This window comes from Staurois parvus, unplaced genomic scaffold (assembly GCF_062004578.1).
Source record: "Staurois parvus isolate SC_StPar_1 unplaced genomic scaffold, SC_StPar_1.0 ptg000025l, whole genome shotgun sequence".
Lineage (NCBI taxonomy): Eukaryota > Metazoa > Chordata > Amphibia > Anura > Ranidae > Staurois > Staurois parvus.
Window position 1 is genome coordinate 11949883 of NW_028317821.1, and position 21039 is coordinate 11970921.

The following is a 21039-nucleotide window of genomic DNA, read 5'->3' on the forward strand; positions in this document are numbered from 1 at the left end:
TGTCTCCCACTTGTTAAGGGACCAAAAGTAATGGGACAGAATAATAATCATAACTCAAACTTTCACTTTTTAATACTTGGTTGCAAATCCTTTGCAGTCAATTACAGCCTGAAGTCTGGAACACATAGACATCACCAGACGCTGGGTTTCATCCCTGGTGATGCTCTGCCAGGCCTCTACTGCAACTGTCTTCAGTTCCTGCTTGTTCTTGGGGCATTTTCTCTTCAGTTGTGTCTTCAAGTGAAATGCATGCTCAATCGGATTCAGGTCAGGTGATTGACTTGTCCATTGCATAACATTCCACTTCTTTCCCTTAAAAAACTCTTTGGTTGCTTTTGCAGTCTGCTTTGGGTCATTGTCCATCTGCACTGTGAAGCGGCGTCCAATGAGTTGTGAAGCATTTGGCTGAATATGAGCAGATAATATTGCCCAAAACACTTCAGAATTCATCCTGCTGCTTTTGTCAGCAGTCACATCATCAATAAATACAAGAGAACTAGTTCCATTGGCAGCCATACAAGCCCACGCCATGACACTACCACCACCATGCTTCACTGATGAGGTGGTATGCTTAGGATCATGAGCAGTTCCTTTCCTTCTCCATACTCTTCTGTTCCCATCACTCTGGTACAAGTTGATCTTGGTCTCATCTGTCCATAGGATGTTGTTCCAGAACTGTGAAGGCTTTTTTAGATGTTGTTTGGCAAACTCTAATCTGGCCTTCCTGTTTTTCAGCTCACCAATGGTTTACATCTTGTGGTGAACCCTCTGTATTCACTCTGGTGAAGTCTTCTCTTGATTGTTGACTTTGACACACATACACCTACCTCCTGGAGAGTGTTCTTGATCTGGCCAACTGTTGTGAAGGGTGTTTTCTTCACCAGGGAAAGAATTCTTCTGTCATCCATCACAGTTGTTTTCTGTGGTCTTTCGGGGCTTTTGGTGTTGCTGAGCTCACCGGTGCGTTCCTTCTTTTTAAGAATGTTCCAAACAGTTGTTTTGGCCACACCTAATGTTTTTGCTATCTCTCTGATGGTTTTGTTCTGTTTTCTCAGCCTAATGATGGCTTGCTTCACTGATAGTGACAGCTCTTTGGATCTCATCTTGAGAGTTGACAGCAACAGATTCCAAATGCAAATAGCACACTTGAAATGAACTCTGGAGCTTTTATCTGCTCATTCTAATTGGGATAATGAGGGAATAACACACACCTGGCCATGGAACAGCTGAGAAGCCAATTGTCCCATTACTTTTGGTCCCTTAGCAAGTGGGAGGCACATATGCAAACTGTTGTAATTCCTACACCGTTCACCTGATTTGGATGTAAATACCCTCAAATTAAAGCTGACAGTCTGCAGTTAAAGCATATCTTGTTTGTTTCATTTCAAATCCATTGTGGTGGTGTATAGAGCCAAAAATGTTAGAATTGTGTCGATGTCCCAATATTTATGGACCTGACTGTATATGCATTTTTACTGTTTGCTGTGTGTTTTTTACAGGACATGTGACTCAAAAAACGCACCAAAAACTGCAACGTGGGTGTGTTTTTGATGCATTTTTGCCACGTTTTCCATTTATTTTAATGGAGAGGTGTATTTTTGGTGCACTTTTTTAACCGCACCAAACCTGCACTAAAAATGCAGCAAGCAGGATTTTTAAAAAACACAGCAGTGTTCAATAGGATTACATGGTCTTTCTGCTTTTTTTAACACAAACGTGGAAGAAAAACAGATCAGTGTGAAAGTAGCCTAAGATGAGATTAAATCTGCCCACCTAGGGATAGCCTGCAGCGAATGGTGACACCTTGGAACACACCTTAAAGTGGTGTTCCACCCAAAAGTGGAAGCTCTGCTTTTTTGCCGCCTCTCCCCCTCCGCTGCCACATTTGGCACCTTTTGGGGGAGTGGATACCTGGTTTTACCAGGTACCCACTCCCACTTCCAGTTCAATTCGCCACGGCAAACTGAGCCAGAAGTTCGGCATGGTAAACTGATCTGTAAGTTCAGCACCCCTCGCAGCCCTCTGGGACACATCCAAGGTCCCAGAGGGCTGTGGCTGATTCACAAAGCACAGTTCGCTTCACACATGCGCAGTAGGAAGCTGGAGGTGAAGCCACAAGAATACACTGCCAGTTTCCCTTAGTCAAGATGGAGGCGCCAGCACCCGACAGCCAACTGAAGAATCGGCTCAGGGTGAGGACACCACTGGATCCCTGGACAGGTAAGTGCCCTACTATTAAAAGTCAGCAGCTACAGTATTTGTATTTTAATCTTTTTTGGGTGGGAGGTGACGGGGGCTGGAAATCCACTGTAAATACAAATATTATTAGAGATGACACTGGCAGTATTGTGTAGAAGAGGTATTCATATTGTAGGACAGACTACGCACATTTTTCTCCTGAATGGAGAAACTATGGCTGCATCTGTCCTTTTATCTGTCATAATAGCTGTGTCATTTGTTGTAATTGGTGGAGACAAATTTATATGCACTGTTTTCTTTTGTATTGTGTATGTGGGGCTCAGGTCTATTATAGTCTTTATAGTTGTTGCAAGCAACAGGAGATTTTAAAATGCATAGCCATGTAATGTCAGAGGGAAAAGCAATTTCATAAACACCAAGAGCCCTTATTGAGGTGTTCTGCGTAATCCCTATTTTGAAAGCTTTTACACAGGCACACAAAAACAGATCCAGAAACTTTGTTTACTTCTTAGCAGGTGGTTTTCTTTTGATTTTTTTTCTTCCTTTTGGGTGCATTTGAGTCTTTCCGACAGTTTAATTTATTGCATTCACTACAGGTACACTTTAAGATATGCACAGAACTATAGACTTGTCAAAGTCTACGCAAAAAGTACCAAAAATGTTTGACTTCTCTTTATAAAGATTAAAGGCACACTGAGCTTAAAAAAATTCCAGTTCCCTTGCAGAAAAAAACGTTCATATAGAGTATTTTTTTACCGGCATGTAGGTGTTTCTAGGAGAGTTTAGGAGCATTTAGCGGGGTTTTTTTTCTGCCAGGGGTTTTTTTTTTCTGTTGCCACGGGAAAACGCAAACCGTGGCAATGCGATTTTGCCGCGTTTTGTGTTTTCCCACGCTCGGGGGTCAAAATGTTCCTATAAACAATTCTTCCACTTTTCCACGTTCAGGAGAGGGAGGTTTAACCTCACCATAACAGGGCAGCTCCTAAACTCTGCTAAAAGTCTATGTGTACAGGGACACATAAGGGTTAACTTACTAAAGCTGGAGAGTGCAAAATCAGGCTCATTTCTGCAGAGAAACCAATCAGCTTCCAGGTTTCATTGCCAAAGCCTAACTCAGTGCTTCTCAATTATTTTCTGTCATGCCCCCCCCTAGGAAGAAGAAAACATTTTGCGCCCCCCCCCCCCCCGCGCGACTGTAAATAGTATCATTTGTCTATAAAATTGTTATAAGTAGGAATAGTGCCCCATCATTGGTGTCAGTGGGAGGAATAGTGCCCCATCATTGGTGTCAGTGGGAGGAATAGTGCCCCATCATTGGTGTCAGTGGGAAGAATAGTGCCCCATCATTGGTGTCAGTGGGAAGAATAGTGCCCCATCATTGGTATCAGTGGGAGGAATAGTGCCCCATCATTGGTGTCAGTGGGGGGAATAGTGCCCCATCATTGGTGTCAGTGGGAGGAATAGTGCCCCATCATTGGTGTCAGTGGGAGGAATAGTGCCCCATCATTGGTTTCAGTGGGAGGAATAGTGCCCCATCATTGGTGTCAGTGGGGGGAATAGTGCCCCATCATTGGTGTCAGTGGGAGGAATAGTGCCCCATCATTGGTGTCAGTGGGAGGAATAGTGCCCCATCATTGGTGTCAGTGGGAGGAATAGTGTCCCATCATTGGTGTCAGTGGGAGGAATCGTGCCCCATCATTGGTGTCAGTGGGAGGAATAGTGCCCCATCATTGGTGTCAGTGGGAGGAATCGTGCCCCATCATTGGTATCAGTGGGAGGAATAGTGCCCCATCATTGGTGCCAGTGGGAGGAATAGTGCCCCATCATTGGTGTCAGTGGGAGGAATAGTGCCCCATCATTGGTGTCAGTGGGAGGAATAGTGCCCCATCATTGGTGCCAGTGGGAGGAATAGTGCCCCATCATTGGTATCAGTGGGAGGAATAGTGCCCCATCATTGGTGTCAGTGGGGGGAATAGTGCCCCATCATTGGTGTCAGTGGGGGGAATAGTGCCCCATCATTGGTGTCAGTGGGAGGAATAGTGCCCCGTCATTGGTGTCAGTGGGAGGAATAGTGCCCCATCATTGGTGTCAGTGGGAGGAATAGTGCCCCATCATTGGTTTCAGTGGGAGGAATAGTGCCCCATCATTGGTGTCAGTGGGAGGAATAGTGCCCCATCATTGGTGTCAGTGGGAGGAATAATGCCCCATCATTAGTATCAGTGACACCAATGATGCGGCAGTATTCCTCCCACTGACACCAATGACACTTGCTGACCCCTGTTGCAGTATGGTGCTGCTGCAGCCAGCATATGTGGTTGCAGCAGCACCTCTGCACTGCACACTTACCGGCTTTTCCCTCACTCGATTTTCGCGGGTCCGCTCGGCTCCGCCTCCTCGCCCGTGATTGGCCGCCTGTGTACCTTTCCTGAGCTACAGTTCTGGCGGCCAATCACCGGTGAGGAGGCGGAGCCGAGCGGCAGGAGTGAGGGAGTGGCCGGAGTGACGGAAGGAGCATCGCTTCCTGGATGGATCATCGTGGGAGCCAGGTAAGAGACAGCAGCCCTCTGCCCACCCCTGTATGCGCCCCCCTTGACGGAGCCTCGCGCCCTCCCTGGGGGGCGCGCCCCACTATTTGAGAAGCACTGGCCTAACTGAACAAGCTGTGGTTAGAAGCTGATTGGTTTCTATGAAGAAGTGATTATTTTACACTCTCCAGCTTTAGTAAATAAACCCCATAGACTTTAATGGAGTTGAGTTTAGGAGCTATGGCAGAAAAATGCCAAAAGCTCCTAAACTCAAGTTTAGGAGCTTCTCGTGTACAGCCTAAATGTTCCATTGTGCATGGACACATAGAACATTGAGCTGCTTCTACAGGCAAAACACTAAACTCCTCTAGAAGCAACCCTTTTCTTTTAAGCCAGTGTACGTGGAGTCTAAATGCTAGAAAAAAAAGCTGGATGAATTAAATGCCGATAATAGTGTTTTTGTTCTGGCTTGTAGTAGCACTTTAGAAGCGTTAGTGTTTAATTACAGTTTGTATTACAGTTACATTTTTACAGTGTATGTAGGGGGGGGGGAAAGCTAGAAAAATGCTGTTAGGAGCATTCTAGTAGTGTTTAGGAGTGTTTGGGAGCATTTAGGAGCGCTCAGCGTTTTTGTTTCTGCTGGAAAAACGCTCCCAAAAAACTCTACAAAAACAATTTGTTTTCTGCTCCTAGATGCTGAAGCTTGAAAAACGCTACTAGCCTAAATTAGTGTGCAGAACACATAGAATAACACTGTATAGCTTCTAGGAGCAGAAAAATGCTGATAACAGTTTCTAGGAGCTTAAAAAACTGCTAGTGTGCATGGAACCTAAAAATGTTGGGTATTTTCTAATCACAAACTGAATCATGCAATTATATAAGATAAAAATTCTTACAATCTTTTCAGAAGCCTTTTTTTATGAACCTTGGCACCTGGTCATATGAACAAATATCTTCTTGTTTGGTCATGTGATCTCTGCTGAATAGAACGAACAGTCAGTAGGAACTCTGCTGTTCTTTTTTTAGTGGAAATTGTGTGACCACACACCAGCATATTTGGTTGTGTATATCAGCAACGTTAAAGCATTGATTAAGCCACAAGTATTTAAAATAGAACTATAGACAAAACCTTTTTTCATTTTGGATAGATCAAGGAAGGGTTATAACTCCTGTCTGATTTGTTTTGCCATCTATGTCCCATTGTGGAGATTTCCCTTCACTTCCTGTCCCATTGCTTAAACAGGAAGTGAGAGAAAATCCCTGAAAATTAAAGGAATTTCTTGGCACCCCCAGATCACAAGAACGAGTGTCCCCTTTGTTACTTTTCTGAGGACAACCCAAAATTTTTGATTTCCTTTTACTTTCACTTTCAGTGATAATGCTAAACAGGATAAATAGAGAGGGTGAATCGTCCCTAATTGGGGCACAGACTGCAATAGAAACTCCAATTTGGATGTACATACCCTCAAATTAAACCTGAGAGTGTGCACTTTTAGCCCATATCCATTATATAACTATAGCTTGAATATGTTTTGGTCAGTACCTGAAAAAAACTAAAATTGTGCTTGTGTCCAAATGTATATGGACCTAACTGTGTGTGTGTGTGTGTGTGTATATATATATATATATATATTCATTTATTTTTCCTAAATACCTTATTTTTATAGCTCCAGTCTCTACTTCTGGTCCTGGCCACCAAGGCGATTTTGTCATTTGGCATTCCCTAGGGCTTCTGGGATATCGATTGATTTAGACCAGTGTTTCTCAACCTTTTTTCAGTCAAGGCAGCCTTTAAAATTATAGACAGTCTTGAGGCACCCCATTCTAAAATGTGAAAAACTATTCTAATAGTTTCATATAATGCAGCAATATCCACACATGTAGGACACCCAACATTAGAGGTGATTATTCATCCAAGGCAAATACTCTTTTGTACCCTGATACTGACTAGTATTCCAGTGTTTCTCTTCTCCCTCAGTTTTTCTCGATCACTGAACTAATATGACCCCATTACTGATGGTGAGGGGCAGGGGAGGGTCAAACTAGTATGCTGTGCAGGCAGCTGATGTCCTCCTTATCAACTGATGATGTCATTGGTTGTGAGGATGTTGGCGGATAGAAGGTCGTAATGGTGCACAATGAAAACCTGTGGCTTTGTGTAGCTAAAAGGCAGGCTTGTTCCATCCGCTGGTTTTTTAGACATTTTGCCAAGGCACCCCTGAAGAAACCTCAAGGCACCCCAGGGTGCCTAGGCACCCTGGTTGAGAAAGGCTGATTTAGACCATAGATAGTACTGTACCTAAAGAAAACAGCTAACTTCCTTCTGGGCTGACGAATTGATTGACAGGTTGTCATAACAACGGGGGGGAACTTCTGCCAGTGCCACCCTTGCTATGGCCACCTTCAATACAAGGAATGCGCCACACCTTCTTCACAGGAATGAGATTGGGAGGTGCATGCTGGGGTAGCCAGCAGCGCCATTTCTCGGAAAAATGTCTGTGCGTGCTTCAGATACCCTCACTGAAGATGGAAACTCTCACAATCTAGAGCAGCAATGGGCAAACTACGGCCCGCGGGCCGTATACGGCCCGGCGGACCTTTTAATCCGGCCCGCGGAGCTAGGCTCCCGCAAGGCCAGTGGTCGGCAAGCCGCGGCTCTTTACAAATTTAGATGCGGCTCTCCTGTGTGCCGGGCGCCCGCTCCCCTCCCTCCTCTCCCCTCCTCTCCTCTCGGATGGCCGCCCCCCCTCTCGGATGGCCGCCCCCCTCCCTCCTCTCGGACGTCAGGACTCTGCAGCTGTCAGGATGTAGGCGGGGCAGCCAGGATGTAGGCGGGGCAGCGTGACGAACTCCTCTCACAGTCCTCCCTGAAGACCAGAACGGCGCGGGAATACGAGAGGAACGCGCGGACCAAAGGTAAGTGAATTGACACAGGGGGGGGACTTACTATATGGGGGATGAATTACTATAGGGGGGACTTACTATATGGGGAATGAATTACTATATGGGGGACTTACTATATGGGGAATTAATTACTATATGGAGGACTTACTATATGGGGAATGAATTACTATATGGGGGACTTACTATATGGGGAATGAATTACTATATGGAGGACTTACTATATGGGGAATGAATTACTATATGGAGGACTTACTATATGGGGGATGAATTACTATATGGGGGACTTACTATATGGGGAATTAATTACTATATGGAGGACTTACTATATGGGGAATGAATTACTATATGGGGGACTTACTATATGGGGAATGAATTACTATATGGAGGACTTACTATATGGGGAATGAATTACTATATGGGGGACTTACTATATGGGGAATGAATTACTATATGGAGGACTTACTATATGGGGAATGAATTACTATATGGAGGACTTACTATATGGGGGATGAATTACTATATGGGGGATGAATTAATATGGGGGATGAATTAATATGGGGGATGAATTACTATGTGGGGGATGAATTACTATGTGGGGGATGAATTACTATGGGGGATGAATTACTATATGGGGGATGAATTACTATGGGGGATGAATTACTATAGGGGGGATGAATTACTATGGGGGACGAATTACTATATGGGGGACGAATTACTATATGGGGGACGAATTACTATATGGGGGATGAATTACTATGGGGGATGAATTACTATATGGGGGATGAATTACTATATGGGGGATGAATTACTATATGGGGGATTAATTACTATGGGGGATTAATTACTATGCTTACTATGGGGGAATATTACTATACTTACTATGGATGACACATACACATCATTCATCTACTCTTGGTCCGGCCCCCGGGTCCAATATATGAACCCATTGCGGCCCTCAAGTCAAAAAGTTTGCCCACCCCTGATCTAGAGGCTCCAGTAAGTAATATTTTTTTAAATGGAAAACAAACAAGTACAGGTACAGTTTATGCCAAATTGCATGGCATAAGCTGCCACTAGCACAGGGGTGCTTTCAAAAAGAAAAAAAAAAACACCAGAACTCCACTTTAAGCATCAGACTCACATTTTTGTTTTGGACCATCTTACTGATAGTAACAATCGTGGACCATACCTGACAATGTGTGTCAAGGTCGCTCAGAGTCAGACGCATGTATAGCAGGGTGACAATGCTGGATCACAATTGGGAGGCAGGAACAGAATATTGTCAGCCCTAACAGAAATGCTTAGCAAGAACCCTTGTGGCAGAATACTTGTTATTAACCTCCCTGGAGGTATTCCCGAGTGTAGCCCGGGGTAAAGTTTCAGCACCACAAGCGGTAACCCCGAGCTACACTAGGGATTACCCTGCAACGCTGCTCCGGGATCTCTTCTTCACCTACCTTGTCCTGCGCTCCTGTGATGTCCCCCCTGCAGTGTCCCCTGCAATGTCCTCCGGCAGATGCCGGCATCTGTTTTCCGGGTTCCATTCCCTGCGACGTCAGGGCGTACGGGGACGTAACCGGCAGGAAATTTGAAAGTTGTAAAAGTGACATTCACTATATACACTAAAATCACATAGTAAAACATTACTGTATCAAACCATTTCACATACATTTTGTCCCTAGTGCTTTGTCCTGTACCCTGCCTGCATTTTTACTGTTCTTTCTGCCTGGAAACTAAGAAATGTCCGTGGCGTCCAAAAAGCATCCCTTTAGGTCAAAAGCGGTTTTAGACCAGCTAGAGAACAGCGATAGTAAATTAGAACCACTTGCAGAATTGAGTGATAATGATTTGTGGGGAAATTTGTCATCAGACACTGAAAACGATTTTGCGACTTTGCTCAGTGATGTGCGAACTTGGCGCTCTATTTCAAATTTCTGTGTGTTTGGTTTGATTATATTATTGAATTACATTTATTATTATTATTATATTATTATTTTTTGATTATTTATTAAATTATAATTTATGATTTCGTGTTTCAAATTTTAACATACCCGGGATGTTTACTTGACTCTTGTTCGGACAGATTTCAGTAACATTTTTAAGACTAGATATTGTTTATGTTTTTCTTCCATTCTAAAGCTGATCTCTAGGTCAGCTACTAAAATCATGGTAGAAATACTTACATGGAAACTGTTTACCAGCCAATTATTTGTTCCTGTTCATCCATGTAAAAATTACAGACCTACAATAAAAAAACGACATATTTCCATGCAAAAAAATGTACCGCTTTGAGCACAGAAATATGGACATAATCAGACTGCTAAGGAGGCTACTGAAAGCTTGCCTTTTAAGAGACATGGTGGAATTTATATTGCATGGATAACAGTCAAGAAGACCTATTGGTCTATATTCAGTTTTCCTACAGTGTTTTTGTTTGTTTGGGGGTGAATCAGAGAGGTTGGACCAAGACTCAAAATTTTCAAATCTTGCTAATGTTTTTCTTTTCATCTTCTGCCCCTTCCTGAAAACCGAATCCCAGCTGGAGAACTGTAGGGGGTGCAGAAGATGTTGAGAGGAGGCTCACTTGTAATTCAGCCTTTCCAATTTAGATTTATTATTATTATTATTACTACGAGTTTATATAGCGCCAAAGGGTTTGCTCAGCGCTGTACAATAGGGGGGACAATACATGGCACAGTACAACAACAACAAACAATGTACGAGGGGTAAGAGGGCCCTACTCTTACGAGCTTACAATCTAGGAGGGAGGGGGTAAAAGGTACAGTAGGAAGTGGCTGAGGGGGATGAAGTGGTGGGAGGAATGAGGGAGGATGGCCGTTAGGTGAGGGTGGGGTAGGCTTCCCTGAAGAGATGGGTTTTGAGGGAGCGCCTGAATGTGAATAGGGAAGGCGACAGTCTGATGGATTGGGGCAGTGAGTTCCAGAGGATGGGGGAGGACCTGGAGAAGTCCTGCAGTCGTGCATGGGAGGAGGAGACCAGGGAGCAGATTTCATTGCTTACAGATCTAATCCAGAGCAAAAGTGAACAAAGCATAAAATGACCCTAACCAAGGAAATATATCTTTGATTTGGTAAGCAGGCCAAAAAATGAATAGGTTCATTGGCTTAAAGAAGAAAATAACAATCTAAATGGGCTTCTTAAAGGGTTAGTTCACCTTTACAAAAAAATGCACACTGTATACCCTACCCCCTCCCCTCATCCCCAAACACCACCCCCGTACTTAACCTCCATGGTTGCCAAGTAATCAGCCATTATTGTGATGTGCTGACAGCTTGACTACGGAGGTAGGTACAGCAGGAACTGGGTGGATGGGCAGGGTGTCCGGTGTTCACCTTTACATTTTTCTGAACTAACACACTAAGGGGTTGATTTGCTAAAACTGAAGCATGAAAAATCTGGTGCCTCTCTACTTAGAAACCAATCAGCTTCCAGGTTTTATTGTCAAAGCTTAACTGAAGGAGCTGAAGTTAGAAGCTGATTGGCCACCATGGACAGCTGTACCAGATTTTGGACTCTCCAGTTTTAGTAAATCAACCCCTAAGTGTTATTCACTTGCTTGCTGTGGTTCAGAGAAGACCAGTTCTTCATCAAACAGTAAACACTCATGTTAACCTCTGGGTAATATGCAACTGGCTGGTATGTATGGTGTTCAGACCACTGGCATGTAGATGTCACTATTTAGAGTTGTTACATCTGTAATAGTTTCTATATTTTGTACAAGTTTGTTTCTGTTCCTGTTATGATACACTCAGAAGGCTGCATGTGATTTATGGATGACGGTACTGAAAGCAAAACGAAATCATATCTGAGCACCACAAAATGAAATCACTGTTTAATTATTTTTTTTATACCCAAAGAAACCTTATCCATCAGTCCATGCTTTATTCTGTTGAAAAGTCACTTCAAATAACACCCCCTAGGATTTATAACCATGGCCATTTTGAGTAAGGTCAGATGATTTGTGTAGCATTTACTTCCTGGAATCAATCTGCCCTTATCTCAGGCATGCAGACAGAGGAACGTGCGCTTAGCTGAGAAAGCCCTGTCTTTCCTCCAGATGAAAGAAAAAAAATGCCCATGTAGACTCTTGGGATATATGACATTATGTTGGCATAGGCTGCAAGCCAGTAAGAGCGGCAACAGAGGAAAGAAGAAAAAAAAGGTGTAAAACAAGTACATATAGTGTGCTTTCTTATCTATTTACTAATGCTAGCAGCATAAGGATTAAAAACTAGTAATTTTGATTGAGAATGTTTGTTTATTTCTGATTGAATAAATCACTCTGCCTACCAGGTCACAGTACATAACACTACACCAGCCGGTTGAACAAATAAAATGAGCTGATTTCCTCCATCCACACATTTGATGTGGATAGGGGAATCCTTCCTGCTCAGCTATTGTAAACTGACAGCAGGAAAACTTCTTGCTATCAGAATACAATGATCAGCGTTGCTGGCTATTGCCGATGGCACTGATCGTTCGGCAAAAATCCAATGGGCTGATTGCACACAAGTTGATTGATAGATCGCCTTGTGTACAACCAGCCTGCCTGCACATGGATTGAATTTCAGTCCATGTATAGCCGGCTTAAGTTACAAATGGTAATGTTTGTCTGTGTTTGACCTTTGTATACACCAAGTATGGTAATTGCTTCTTAAACATACGCACTTGCTTTTTCTCAGGTCTCCTCCTCCTAATGACATTTATCACAAATTGATTGTCTTTTAATGTTAGCATTTTTCTGACACATCTTTCAGAATTTGTGGCTGTGTTAATTAAAATGACTGATGAGTGAACCTTCATATGACAATTTCAATCGATTGTGTTGGAAGTATAGGTAAAGTGCTAGGACTGGATGTCTTAAGTATCTATCACTGTATCCCTGTTATCACTTGTGGTTTTAGCTTTACAGAACAGGTTGGTACTAAGCTGTGAATATGATATACATCATAGGTTTTTATTGGAACTATATTTTACTTGTATGATTTTCTTTTATCATAAACCTGCATCTAATACAAATGTGTCCTCAGGTCTGACCTTGTTAGCATTAGATTAATATGATTTACAGAAGTATCACATACGGGAAGATTCTATCAAGAATCCAGAGATAGACCAATGTTCTGTAATGCTGTTAGCGTTGTAATGTGCTGCATTGCAGAAGAACTGAAGTGGTTATGAATATAAAACCTGTATGCCTGGATTAGTGCCATGTAATCTCATAAGAGAGTTGACTTCAGCACACGGCAATCTCTGACCTGCTTCCATAAAAACATATTTTGCTTCTTCTGATCTGTACCATATATGGGGGCAGTAGAGCCATTAGCCCAACTTAGCCCTAATTCTACCATCTTTATATTTATTTGGTTTAAATGTGGTTTATGCTTTTCTAATGGAATAGTAGAGTGCACTTGAAGATATTGTAAATATATTTTTTCTAAATATGAAACATGTTATACTTACCTGCTCCGTGCAATATTTTTGCACAGAACAGCCCAAGCCTCCTCTCCTCAGGTCCCCTGCCGCCTCTCCTGGCTAGCACACCCCACTGGCTGTCCACAATAGCAATCCACTTGCAATGAGGGCACTTGAACAGGCTCTTGAGGCACAGAGCTCAATTCAACCCCACCCCTTGCACTCTCCTTACTGGCTGTGCTTGACAGCAGCGGGAGCCAACGGCTCCCTCTGCTGCCTCTCTGTTCAGTGAGGAGAGAGAGAGCCAAGAGAGTTTCTGCTCTCATACACAGCGCTGGATCAAGTTTGGGCTCAGGTAAGTATAAAGGCGGGCTGGTGAGGGGGAGCTGCACTTAGAAGTTTTTCTTTTTACCTTAATGCAGATAATGCATTAAGGTAAAAACCTTCAGTCCTGACAACCACTGTAAAGTGAAACTAAACCCACTGATTTAACTATTTCCCAAATGAAAGCCCAAGTTGGAAATGTTCAGTAAATGTTATTACATCCTTAATCAAACATGTCAATGTTGTTTTCTGCAGTGTTTTGATCTGTACTCTGCCTATTAGCGCATGACCAGTATATGCTTCCTTCAAGCCATGCCTCTGGTGATAACTGTCACAGTTGCTAATGTGCTTAAGTCAGCACCTAACTGATCGTTCAAGCCCTCAAATGACTGCTGTCAGGTTTTTATTGCTGTCCGCATCCAGTTTTTGGCGATTTCCCCTCACCCCTTGTTCTGAGGACCACACAGGAAATAGGAGGAATTTCCTCAACTGGGATGTAAAAAGCAAACTTTTACCCATTCTACTTAAAGTGGACCTTCACTCTTCAAAGAGGTTTTGAGTCCTTGCCTCAACGCCCCCCTCATTTTCTTTCTTTTTTCCTGCCACTGCCAATTCCACCTAGATGAGAATGTTATACCCCATGATATCTCCATCATATATCCTGGGACGTTGCAGGAGCAAATACACTGAGTGGCCAGAGGGCAGAACTGGAGGCGCATATTTGGAAGCTGGCTGCCTGAACTCAAAGGAGGCAACCAGCTTCTGATGTGTCTGCCAAATGGCAGATCGCTGCAGGACAACACTTGTTTTGCTGGGCAGGTATGCATGTTTTCTAAAGAGAACCCAGAAAACATGTAAGAAGAATAGGAAAAAAAGGGGGGGGGGAATGTTTGTGTGGGCACGAAGTTCCTCTTTAAGGGATTTTATTGCGTTCTATGTTGTCACTTGAAAAAAGCCCTTCACTTTCCATGCTGGTGACCACACAGGGAGAAGGGATTGTCCCCAGTGGGCTCAATGACAACAGCTAAAATCTGAATTTTTACCCTTTCCCAACTCTATTTGACTAAAAGCTTTGACTGTAATTGGACTTTTATGTGAAATTCTACCTACCCTCCTCAGAAAAAAATGCTTTATATGTATTCATACAATATTTTAAATAACTTGAGATGGTAAGCTTTATTTAAATAACTTGAGATGGTAAACCTTGCTACTGTATCTCCAGTTTTCTCTCATTCCGGTGTGATGTGGGTAAAACATTATTTTACATAATAAAACTCTACCTTTTTGCACTAAATATGTGACTTTCTTCTCCCAGTTGCTATGAGTTGTTTGCACTGTGCATGAATCAGACAAACATTCTTAAACTGTGGTCATAGATCAGCGTGCCCAAAGGCAAGAGACCTGGTTGCTGTTTGCTACCTCTGCTCTCCTTGTTCAACCTCTGAAGGTAGCTATGGCAGAAAAATAAATCTGTGTTCATGTAATAAAAAATGATTCTTTGTGGATGGAAGTGATTCATCCTACAATACTTTAGCTTTTTGTTTGAAGCGTTTAAAGTCTAGAAAGCAAAAAGCATTAAAATTCACAGGAAGCAAGTCCCTGCTGAGTGACCGTTAATTGCGTCCATTGACTTGCATGTCAATTGGGTTTTCAGTTCAGTGGATCCTGTCTCACTGATTAACCACAGGTATAAAGCAATCATGCTTGTATAAAAAGGGCTTCAGTGCAAATCACAAGATATTTATATTTGGGTGTTTGTTTTATTTTTTCATGGATTTCAATTGTCATTATATATTTCAATTCCTCCATGCATTAATACTAGTATACTAGTAATAGCATCCCTTGGTTTTCTTCTGACAGAATATTCTCTGGTGTCAGCACAGTGTTATTAAAGTAAACCATATCTGGTCTACATAGTTCCTAAGGTGACAACAGTGCTAAAGCGTAAGCATCTTCCTGATCTGTCCTCTTCTGGCACTAAGCCCTTCCTCCATCCTTCAGCTATCAAATCCCAGAGCCTCTTCTATACAGTGAGCATAGAACTGATTTGCAGGGATTAAACTCAAATTGTAAAGGAGTTGTCTTATGTAGAGTTCCATCCTTTTTCAACCAGGTTTCTGTAGAACCCTAGGCTTCATCCACAGGTTGCTAAGAGTTCCTTAAGCAATGTTCAGTTTCTGCCATTGACACTAATAATGTTTTTTAGCTATTTGTAAGTGAGCAATCTTCTCGCTGACCACCAATCTAAGCAAAATTCTTCCCACTGACTATCGGTGTAATGGGACCCTTCAGTGTAAGGGGCCCTTCTCCCAATACCCACCAATATAAGAAGCAATCTTTTCACTGACTGCCATTATGATGGGACCCTTCTCTCACTGACCATCGGAGTAGGAGGGCCCTATTCCTAATGACCTCCAATGTAAGGTGGTCCTTCTGCCAGTGACCACCAATCCAATGGGCCTTTCTCCACAGACCACCAGTGTAAGGAAGCATGTTTCCACTGACCACTAGGAGAACATACTGTTTTTAGTGTTTGTGTTATTTTTCTGACCATTATTACTGATTATTTATTATTGCTGAAATATATGTTTGTCATAAAGAGAGGTTTTTAGATATGCTAAGTCACATTCCCTATTATTTTATTTATTTTTATATCTCACCTTATTGTTTGCTAATGTACTGTGAGATTTGGACATAGTAATTAATATTCGGAGGTTCCCAGGGACCTGAAAATTATTTCTAGGTTTCTCCTGTTTTAAAAGGATTGAAAAAGACTCTTTTAGGCCTAAAATCCATTCGCTTTCCAAGGACAGAGGGCCTGCTTTTAAGGCCTGGTCAGTTTTTTTTTTCAAGGTCTTTTCAGACTCAAAATGTGGTCCTTGATATCACTTTCATTTCTGCATCTCTCTTCCTGTTCTGGTACTGCAACATTGCTACTGAAGCACGGTTTCCCAATTCACTGCTTCTGTTATTCTAGTTCTATAGGCTGTCATCATACTATTGAATAGACTTAGGCACAACACTTTAAGTTACATTTATTAGATGCAAAGAATGCATGTGACATATCGCGTAGGGTGGGCCGATCACATCAAGCGCTATACCGGAATTTTACGAGCCGCCATCTTGGAAATTCCTTAACACATTGAAAATACATTATAACAAGGTTTTTTTACTGTGGTGTCCCAGCAGGACACTTTTAAATATGTGTGCACTTTGATTTTCTAATAAATCACATTATATTTGTATACTACACTGTGGCAAGAGTTTCTGTTTACATATGCGGAGCAGTTCAGGGATAAAGAGGAGACGGTAGCATTTGTAGCAGAGTGAGGAAGTAAGTGGCGTCATCTATGCAGTATACCTACCCAGGTTAAAAGGGAAAGGCGGTATTTGACCTATGCAATTTGGGTCATAAAAGGAGGTGAGAGTATATATGTTTGTCTCTGGTGGAGGAGCACATATAGGAGTATATGTTGATATAAGCAATAAAGAGCACCTGTTTGTGAACAAATTCTAAATGCACGGATCAAGCACACATTATGGACTTTTAAGTTGTATTCAGTGTATTCACTATTATTGCATAATCACATGGTCTGGATGCTTTAATTCATCTAAGAGGTTATAGAGATATATGCGCGGCACTATTATATGACAGATCTTTGAACCAAAATACACTGATAACACTATACATTCCCTTTAAACATTTATTTCAAATGATCCAAAAAGTCAGTGAGAAGGGCACCTAATGGAAAGCCCAGTAAAAAACCATTTGATGAATTGTTAGTCCAGTGTAGTTAGTCTGATTTCGGAATGTGCCAAAAGTGTTCTGGATGATATATATGTTTCACAAAGCTTCTTCTCCACCTTAGCTGCAAAGTCTAAATGTGAAAGACTCTCATCTCTGTATGCTGCAGCTTGTACCTCTAAGATGTTTCTGGTCTGGCACATTTTCACTGTAGTTCTGGCTGACTTTCAAGTTCAAAGTGAATTGCTTGAGTGATATTTTTGACCTCTACCAGTCTGTATAACAAATACTTGCAAGACAGACAGCTTTCTTTGCGACTTCCATATTTCTTTCTGACAACCGCTTTAATTAAAATACTGATTTATGCCACTGGTAAAGAATGAGCCAAAGTAGAATGGCATAATAATAATGGCTTTTTTTATTTTTCATAATAGACTGTTGGATCAGTGCTTTTGTTTTCTAGGGCTATCGATTTAAGCATTTTACTCAGTGTTTTGAATAATTTGTTCTTGTATATTTCGTTTTTTTAAGTTGATATGGCCTGATATAAATATGTGCAAATATATTGTAGTAAAATGTTTTTGTGCTTGCTGGGAACTGCCTTTGTCCTTTTAATCCAAATGAGTTTCCCTAGCAAACCCAACACTCAGAATAATTAGTTGTCAGTGAACTCAGGCATGGCTGCTCTCTGGTAAGATAAAGGAAGGCATTATGTAAATTCTGGCATCTCTAGAATGTGTTTTCCAGTGCTGTAGTATATACTTCATGTCAGTAGGGAACCAGAGGATACCAGGTTTTATCTATTTTTATACAACTCTGATATATCTGATAACTCCCCATAGTAGTGTCCATTGGGACACATTCCTAGATTGTAAGCTCTAATGAGCAGGGCCCTCTATTTCCTCTTGTACCAAATTGTATTGTAACTGTAATGTCTATCTTCATTTTGTAAAGTGCTGCACAAACTGTTGTCACTATATAAATCCTGTATAATGATAATAATTACTGCAGCATATAGATATGAATTGGCCTCTGGTGTTTGACTAAAAGATTTGTGTCTCTGAAACTAAAGCAAGAGTTTGTTAAGAGGACATTTTAGATGCAAATAGTGATGCAAGGATTTTATCTTTCACCTTTATATCTAATATGTACATAGGGGTTTGCATTATTGCACAGATTGCTCATAGCCCAGACTACAAAATACAGAGGGCACATATTGCAATATCCAAAAAGCAGTATAGAAGGCCCATAATCCAATATCCAAAACAATACAGAAGACCCATAATGTAAGCACTTGACAGCAACTGTGTTATGGCGTGTGTAGTACTACACCAGATTCTAGTATGAATAGCACATTGAAGAATTCTCATTCTTGTCTCCTACTGTGCAATGCAGAGTCTGTATTCCTTTTCTACATTATAACTCATTAGCTATATGCCAATATCCACTTCATTCATTTATTAATGGGTTTCAGTATAATAATTGGGACACCACCTCTTCCTCCTTCCACATGTAATTTATATCAAGCAGCTGGAGCAGAAAAGAACTCTTAATTGAATGCTGCTGTTATATTTCTCCATTTTTTCTGTGAGAGAAGTAGACAAGTGTACTGAGTTTACTTGGCCCTGCTGTGTCCAAATAGCCAGAAGAAAGGACCCTGAGGCTTATTATGGAGATTTACCTGTGGGTAATGATTTTGATGGTTAAAAATATTGAGGCTGGGAGGTTGATGGATGTCAATTAGACTGCAAGAGTGGCTCCAAAATCTGGCGCCACCTGTCGTGCCCAGCCTCAGAACAGTGTGCCCCCATTGTGTGCTGGATGTGTAGCTCTCAGTGCTAGCAGAACAGTTGCAAATAGTTTTACTTCTTTCTCTGCTGGAATGTTAGTTAACCATTTTATTTAATTTTCATGTATATTTTTTAATGCAAGCTTGTAGTGAGAAGACATTGCTGAACTCTTTCTTACAAAACGGTTGGCTCTTAGCTTGATCCAAAGGTTTTAGTACTTTTAAGTCACTAATCCAAAATAAGCATGCAGATCAGGAGCTTGGACTTTGTTTTATACCTGCTACACACTCAGCTAGGCAGCTAGTATTTCCAAAAAACGATAGCCTCTATATTTCTCTCAGTAAAGGATTCCTTTTAAGCTTCCTGGAACTGGTATGCTAGCAGAGATTATCAACAGTATATGCCCATCAATAAAATGTTGAGGTCCTACTTGTTTTTCCATTCTCCTCTTGTAAGGCGCCTAAAAACATCTCTCCTATAGTACCTCCAATACCTTGAATATGTATTAATTATGTAGGTTTGTCCAATGCAAGTGAGCCAATTGGCTCCCAGAACACAACCTCCCATTCTGATTTCAGACAGTTAGATGGGCATTATATTAAAATAAAATATTAAAACATACTCACCTCAATGCTGCAGCGTCAGGGTGATGCTGCAGCTGTCCTATATCTGTTCTAAGACTGAGAAATTACATGACTGCTCAGTTCTCGGTCTTCCCAGAGCAGAGAGCAGTGACGGTCACCACTCTCTGTTCTGCTTCTCCAGGCTGGGGAAGGAACAGGGAAAGCTGGCTACAGGTCTCAGCAGCAGGCAACTGAATGTATCTCAACAATATAGTTGGGATCCTTCCAGAGCCTGGAGTGGCTCTGTGATGTCAGCTAAAATCCCACGTTTGGCTGATTCTGGGTCTCAGGAGTGCAAAAGTAAGTGCACTCTTGTGACCCACAAGAGAAGTATGGCCAAAAATCTTAGGCTTTACTTCTCTTCAAAAACTTATTTAAGACTTGCATTGAAAAGCTTTTGTTCACTTGAAATAGGTGTTGTATTTCTTCACAAATCTGTGAGAATGTAAAACTTGCTTGAAGCAGGACAATTGCAGATCAAGAGGAGGTCAGCTGCACCTGTTGATGAATTCTGAATTACTTCAGAAGCATCTTAAACTGATGCCATCGACACTAGACTTAACAGTAAAAATACATCAGGAATGATAGGTGTTTTTAATATGTGACTGGGTTTGTACTTACATTTAATTACGGGGACTAAATGCAGTGTTTTATTTTTTTTAGGAGTTAAAGTTCTAAAAGTAGGTAATGTACTGAATCAGTTAGGTGCAAAGTAAGTCCTCATGTACACTGGACATTTTTTACAGTGGCTGTTTTTGGATTTTGGCATTTTTTTCTACAGCCAGTAAACTCCCCAGCATGTTATCCTATGTGTCCATACACACATAGACTATAATCAACTTTTTATGGCTGGAAAAAAAACCAAGAACTAGTGGGTTTCTATGAGTTTTTTAGCTGTAAAAATGCTCTAACGCTGAAAAACGCGGTAAAACATGGTAAATCGCAGCGTGCCAGTGTTTTTGGACTTTTTTTGACCAAAAAAACTTTGGTAAGATAAAAATTAAAAAAAAACGCAGCTAAACACTAATACAAAAACGCTAAAAAATGCTGAAAAACTCATGTTTTTAACGTGACTTGACACAGGTAACGTTACCAGCGTTAGTAAAACGCCCAATGTGCATGGAGCCTAAAGGAAGACTTCTGTTTGGCATTTGGGGTATTTGCTGTAGAAAATGCAACATTGCTATATTTGACTGAAAGAATAATTTTTAACTGGAAAATGTAATTGTAATTCTAGAGTCCTAAGAAGTGCTAAAAAACATGTTCTACTTTACATATGCATCTGTATGAATCAGTGTGAAGTGTTTTTACTAAGCAGTGAAAATGAACTATATAACATTAAATAAAATGGGCAGCTGACATATTGAGAAAATGCTGGCTTTATATTGGCTGAATGAATGAGAAATAAAATATTACTTTTTTGACTGTGTAACTCAAGTTTCAACCCATAACATGAAGGAAGGTTTGAATGATGATACTAGCATTAAATACAGTTT

General features: G+C 41.5%; 1 protein-coding gene across 2 annotated transcripts in view; it reads left to right on the plus strand.

Moving 5' to 3' along the window:
- Nucleotides 1-21039, plus strand: part of CHST11 (carbohydrate sulfotransferase 11) — a 271547-nt gene that overhangs the window by 244293 nt on the left and 6215 nt on the right. The window lies entirely within an intron of this gene.